Below are 7,180 nucleotides of genomic sequence, written 5' to 3' on the forward strand. Positions count from 1 at the left end.
ATGGATGGATGGATGGATGGATGGATGGATGGATGGATGGATGGATGGATGGATGGATGGATGGATGGATGGATGGATGGATGGATGGATGGATGAGTCCATGCCTCCTTTCAGGCGTTCCTCAGTTGAAACGGTTTTTACGCTCAGATAGCCCGCTGGGCTGGTGATGAAGAAGAAACGTCTTCATCATATAAAACCCTTCCTCCCAGTCCTCCCAGTGCCGTGCTGTGCTTGGTGCCGTTTGCATATTTTTACCTCTAATCAAACAGAAGAGCTGCAGCAGATGGAGACGCTCAGTCATTCAGTCAATCAGCTCCTTTTACCTCTCTGGCGTTTCTTACAGTCGATTCATCTGGTGACTCACTAGTACAGAAAGTCACCTGTTCATCAAAGACGAGGAGCCACCGCTCCAATTAAAAATTATTTTGGTAATCGATTAATGGTGAAGAAAATGGCTTATCCTACAGATTTTTCATGCATTGACTTAATCCTTTTATGATATAATATCAGAAACACATTAAGAGATGCAAACAAACTCTTTCCTCAACTCTCCTGCGACTCTAGATTTGTTTTTTTTATTATTTGTTTTTCCTTTGTGTGGTTCCGGGCACTGACGGTCTGACGGAACAATACCGACCGTGACATTCGCCGCGCTCCTCATGAGCGTCGCACTAAAGCTACAGGAAGGTTAAATAAGAAAAAACGTTTTATTGATTAAAATGCTATAATGTTCCTGTAGTGAATCTGCGCCGAGTGAAACTAAGGAGTTTTGGCCAAGACATATTTTTACACACAAAGGTGTTTTCTTCTTTGTACAGCTTTGGTTTAATTTTTCTTTTTTAGCAAAATTGCCTTTGAGTGTACGCTCTAGTTAATTATTAAATCACTAAATTTGCTGATCTCAACAATTAATCACGATTAATTGTTTGAGTAACTGTGACTTTCATTGTTATTTTGCATGTAATAAAGATAAAATGCATCTCAGTCTTTCACCACAATATTTGCTCATGACCAAGCTCATCAAAGGAGGAATTGTGATGCTTAAACAGTCAAAAAGTGTAAATAAGTAAATGCATGCAGACGTTCTTACGGGGGCATTAATTAAGCTGCTGGAATCGTCTAATTGGTCTCTGTGTGGAGCAACTGTTAGCTTGACCAACACATATTTTCCAGAAGAAATCCATGCAATTTCTCGAGGACATTCAAAGATAACTGAAGCACATTTATCTGACCTTCTGCTGCTTTGTTCTCCCAAACACACCAGATCAAGGCTCTTCAGAAGATCCTTTATTTTCCCAACATTTCTTTTTGTCTGCGCTCTCTTAAAGCATCATTTTTCAAAGTCTCCCATGGCAAGCCGGCGAGCAGAGATGTATTTTTAAACCGAGCATTTTAATTGGAGCGCTGCCGGTAATGTCATGGTTCCATCTTCCGGCACGTACCGAGAAACATTTCATTCCTGCCTCTCTCTCTTTTTTATATATATATATAAATTCCCTCTGTTAATTAACGCGAGGCGTTTAAATGTCATGAATCACAACTAACAACATCTGACGAGTTCAGGACTCACAGGAGCTGGCTACCCTTCAGGGGGAATGGCCAGGAGCAAGGCTTCAAACGAAGCAAAGAGAGGATGAGGAGGAGAGGGGGGGGAATCAACAGAAGCAATGAAGAAATAAATAAATATAAAAATGCTTGAAACGCCTTCAAAGCATCACTTTCAGAGTCCAAAACGAAGGAGGAATCAGAGCTGCGGCACTCGTGTACCCCCCTGATAAACCGAAGGAGAAGTTTTGTAATCCGCACTCGACGTAAATGACGTTCCGCTAAATTATTCTGGAGAGCTTGTCTGTGCGCTGGGTGTTGGTGGGATCAACTGGAAACACGAGGAAGTGCCTGTAAACCGCGAGGCGCCCCACATCCCTCCGCAGGGCGCGGCGGTGGCAAGCCCGGCGCATGCCAAAGATGTGTGCACGCGCAATTACACATGCCGTGGCGAGCTGCCACCGCCGTCAGCTCAAACCTCATTAGGGCAGCTCCTCTTTCACTTCTTCCTCCCCGTCTTGGTGGGGAAGGAAATTAGGTTACACCTTGTTACCCTTCAGCAACAATTTCTGGGCTTCATGTTGTAACTTTGGGAGCTTTCAACACTCGTGAAAAAATATGTTTATAATGACGAGGGAAGAACGGCTTTAGATTGTTTCAGATTCCAGCGTGTGATGTTTCTTCGCGCACACACAGAGGAAAAGACGCCAGAAAACCAGGAGAGTCTGGACCAGTTTGGATGCAAACTGGTAAAAAGTGATGGAACTGATGGAGATCAAACCTTAGTTTTAGATCCGCTGCATGAAAAGACCAAACTTTGTCACGTTACGCGACATTAAAGGTGACCCATCATGTTTCCTTGAACAGGTTAGAACAGATCTACGTGAGAAAACATGTTAATTACATTTTAAAAAAAAAGAAAATCATTGTTAGATAATGAGACTTTAGTCGAGATGTCTTAGGACCTCTTTACTTTAAGTCCAAATAAGATGCACTCACATGGAAATGGGTGCAAACAGAAGCAAAACTATACAACCGTACAGCTTTGAAAAGCAGAAGTGGAGCCTTCTGCACAACCAGAATACAGAAAGTGGTTTCTGGATGGTAATGCAACAATAAATCACGTCCAGCAGCCACTGAACAGCGGTACAACCAGCTGACCAAAGGTGCTGGAGCTTTGCTTCGGTTGCTAGGTAACGGGGGTGGGCTTCTTTAAGGTTGCTAGGTAACGGCTCAGCGCCCGTTGATTGTTACCTCAAATGTTTGTGAAATGACTCATTTTCAAAGATAAACTTACTGCCAAAACCCGGCTGGGTGGTTTAGTGCAAGCGTTTGTTTTCAGAAGCTGTAGAAACCCAAACGGAATAGAAAAACCTGCAAACGGTTAATTTTGCATAAAGTGTCCCATTAACCCAGACTAAACTTTTCCTGTCCAAGGTCGGGTGAGATTAAACAAATTCCTTCTACTTTCTAGATGTGAGGATGAGGATGTCAAACTTTTCTAAAGACATATGTTCCCTGTAGTTTGGTACAATTGCCTTAAAACTATAACTTGGCTAAGTTTTAGGGCATTTCCTTCCAAAACAGCGCGATCCCGCAGAGAGAACCGGTTCTGGAACAGGTTTGGGTTTTGCCGAGAGCTGCTGGTCGTTGCATCACCAACAGGGAAACAACAACAACAACAACAAAAAGATGGCGGACATTTCTTCGTCTTCTGTTTGACCGGCCAATGGCATCACTTTTCACGCCGATTTTAATGATCCAAAATGCCTTCGTAGTGTTCTTTCCTCTTCTTTCCACATTTAAAGTCTCCAAAATTGAAGTTTTTGCCCCTAACGTGATTTTCCATGTTGCTGCTCGACTCCTGGTTTCTTCCACTCCGAGTGGCGTTTCAGCACAACGAGGTGCAGAACTCATTTCACTGAACGCACATTTGTATTGCACATTTCGCCAAGGCAATCCAACGTGCTTCACATGATGAAGACACAACATCACACTGCAGTGTTGCAAAGAAAGCAATGAAAAACTGGAATGCAGATTAAATCAATGATGTTCCATTTAAGGCAACTCAAAAAAGAAACGTGTGTTTAGCCTTGATTTAAAAAAAGAGGGTGCATAATGACTCTTTCATAGCTTCAGCAAACTATCTTTACAAGGTCTTCTGATTTGCTTCTGGGGTTGATTTTTTAATAATTTTGGTATTGAACAACCACACGGCTCCCAGTTAATTCATAACTATGAATGATAATGAAGCTTGGAACTAAAATTTCAGTAAAGTACGAGTGAGTTTTGGCTTTCTGAGGCGAATATCTGCAGTTGAAACCAGACGTTTACACACAACAACTAAAAATAAAAATGATTTCAGAAAAGTTTGGTCGGATTTAACTGTGAAGAGAGAGAGAAAAGGTGGATGTGTCTTTTTATTTGGTGCATATGAACGAGGTTTTAAAGGTATTTGTGCACAATTATAAGGAAACTTAAAAATAATAGATTCATAAGGTGGAAAAAAAACCTACGGATTTTCATCTTTAGCCTCTTTGCTGGCGAGTCACGCACTCAGAAACTTCAACGTATGAAATGGAGTTTTGTCCTGCATTAAAAATCACGGTCTTCATGAATGATGCAGACTTTTTCCTGTTTTGAGCTCCATTCATCTGATCCGTCAAGAGTTTCTGTCATCAATTAGAGGTGTGCCGATCGATCGGCCACCGATCATAATCGGCCGATTTTCGTGAAAAAGTGCATGATCGGTGATCAGCGATCACGGCCTCTTGTTGCCGATCACCTGCATATCATTTCTCAGCCTGCCTGTGCAGCTGGTCTCCTCTTTCCTTCATTCTGCCCAAACGCGCAGCAACAAATCCTAAGCGATGTGGAACTATAACTATAACGCACTGAGTGATTTGGGACGTTTGATTGTTGCGGCGGAAAATTGAAGCAGGTCAAAATGCATCAATACAACGAAGCTAATACGACATAAAAACAATGCCATACTTGACGGAGTTTGGCTAAATCGAGGCTCACTGCAGTAAAAAAGACATATGGAGGATCAGATAGCAGGTAAAGCAGCGCACAGCTACAAACACTCACCCGGATTAGCATGACGGTCAGAAAGCTAACAAATAACCCGCAAAATTATTTAAGTCTTCGAGCTGCGATGTAAGACGCTGGTTCTGCTCTCGCTGTTGAACCACTGCTACACTACAGGTAGTAATATTTCACAGACGGAGCTTCGCTTCCTCTCCACCTGGTAGTGACTCTCACACCGAACCTCTGCTTAAAGCTGCAGCATCTAACCTAAAAAAATACATTTTACATACGTATTAAAACTTTCGCTGTCCTAACATGAGTCAGATAATCTCTGAAAAAATAATCGATCTCCTCCCTGTTCTGCATAATTACTCCACTCAGTCAGAAACAGCCACTCAGAACTAACAGTAATCAGCTAGCCGCCATGCTAACAGGAAGTTTTCATTCAGTAACTCTGGATTATTTATTGTAATGTATCCTGTATTTGCCTTTGAATGTTAAGTTTTATACTTGAATTTTTTTTGGCAATGCTGAGAGGTTTTATTTTGGCTCTTTGCATTATTTAGCCTCTTCAGAGCCTCCATATGTTATCAGTCTGTTAAAGATAGTATTACTGATAGCAGTACAATTTGCACAATGCCTGTTTTGTTCAGTTTTCTTCTTGGAAAAAGTTATTTAAAACAAGTTTTTGTCTAAATTAAGGTGAATTCATGGTTCCTTTTCCACATAATGTAACCGGTAGTGTTTATGATAAAAAAAAAAAAATAATAATTATGTGATCGGTATCGGTGATCGGCCCTCATGGGTGATCGGTATCGGCAGGAAAAAACACCAGATCGGCACATCTCCAGTCATCAGTCCATAAAACCTTTGAAAAATCTGCCTTCAGATAGTTCTGGGTGTTCGGTTTTCCGCTCTGCCTTACCTTAAACTCTGAACAACGTTGCATTTCTGGAATACGAACGATGGAGAATGGACTCCTCGTAGTTTCATGTTTGATTCTTCTCAAGTCTTTGGCAGCTAATTAGCATTTTTTTTTGCATACTTACAACTAAATGTTTGATGTTCCTGTGATCACACACCCATATATTAGCAATTTTAAGAGCGCAGCATTCCTATGAAAGCCTTTTTTCCACTTTTTGACATTTCAGTCAGTCAGTTTTTTGGTTCATTTTTGCCTGAGGAAGAGAAGCTGCGTAATAATTATGCACAACTTAATATAAGGTATTGATCTCCTTGGACCGTGTCCTCCATCATTAAACAAATCCACATCACCTGCCATGTTTAAACCCAATAAGTATTCACATTTCTACAGCTTGAAGTTACTGATAATATAGTCAAAGTGAACACCTGCCTAAAAATTTTACACTTCATCAAATAGAAAAACTTTTGGCAATACCAACCAACCTAAAACAATAAAGATTTGGTCTGATTAATGTCAGATAGAGATACAATCTATAAAAATAGATCCGTTTCCACTGTCAGGTCTTCAGGGTTGAGCAAAGTTATACAAGCAGTTGCAGGTTTCCAAAAGTTTAATGTCGCAACCAAAGCTAACAGCTAACCAAGCTAAAATTAGTTAGCTAATTAAGTTAAATTGTTAGCTCTCCAGCAGCTGGTGAGCTATTCAACTAGAGTTACACACACTCAGAAAGTCTCATTGCTAAAGCTTATGAGAGCAGCTAAGCAAACAGCTACTGGAGCAAACACACAATTAGAGTGAATAATGACACTCGCTTTACAGCTTCTGCAAACTATCCTCAGAGTCCTTTGCTTTTCTTCTGGGGTTGATTTTATTTTATTTTTTACAATTTTATTATTGAACAACTTCACTGCTACTGGTCAATTCATCATGATAATGAAGCACAGACCAAAATCTTCAATAAAGTACAAGTGAGTTCTGGCTTTCTGAGGTGATTATCTGCAGTTGAAACAAGAAGTTTACACACAACAAATAATAAAAGTACATCCACCGTTTTTTCCTCACTGTCTGGAACTAAATCAGACACAATTTCTGCAGTTTAAAGTCAGTTAAACTAAAATACAACTAACATAAGCTAACAAACAGTAGCTATTTGAGCTACAATGAACTCAGGTCACTCAAGCTACCAGTTAATCAAGCTTAAGGTTATTTAAGCTAACAGTTACTACTCACACTATCGGTTACTCGTGCTGCTAGCTAAACAAACTTAAACTCACTCTTGACATCATCCTGATAAGATAAAGGTTATTTATGCCAACAACTATTACTTAAGCTAAAGGTCACTCATGCTACTAGCTAAACAAGCTAAAACACACTTATGCTATTAGCTAAACAAGCTAAAACTCATGATATTAGATAGGCAAAATGTTACTTATGCTAACCACTACTCAAGCTAAAGGTCATTCATGCTACTAGCTAAACAAACTTAAACTCACTCTTGCCATCATCCAGATAAGCTAAAGGTTATTTATGCTAACAACTATTACTTAAGCCAGTGGTTTCCAAACATTTTCTGGGCCCCCCCTATGATTACAAATGGCTGGCTGGTTGAACGACGTGTGTGTGTGTGTGTGTGTGTGTGTGTGCGTGTGTGTGTGTGTGTGTGTGTGTGTGTGTGTGTGT

The 7,180-nt window shown here is 40.5% G+C and overlaps 1 protein-coding gene across 1 annotated transcript in view; it reads right to left on the bottom strand.

Moving 5' to 3' along the window:
* drosha (drosha ribonuclease III) overlaps positions 1 to 7,180 on the bottom strand; it is a 135,040-nt gene that overhangs the window by 40,099 nt on the left and 87,761 nt on the right. The gene's annotated exons all lie outside the window — the stretch shown is intronic.

Source organism: Poecilia reticulata, linkage group LG20, assembly GCF_000633615.1.
Source record: "Poecilia reticulata strain Guanapo linkage group LG20, Guppy_female_1.0+MT, whole genome shotgun sequence".
Lineage (NCBI taxonomy): Eukaryota > Metazoa > Chordata > Actinopteri > Cyprinodontiformes > Poeciliidae > Poecilia > Poecilia reticulata.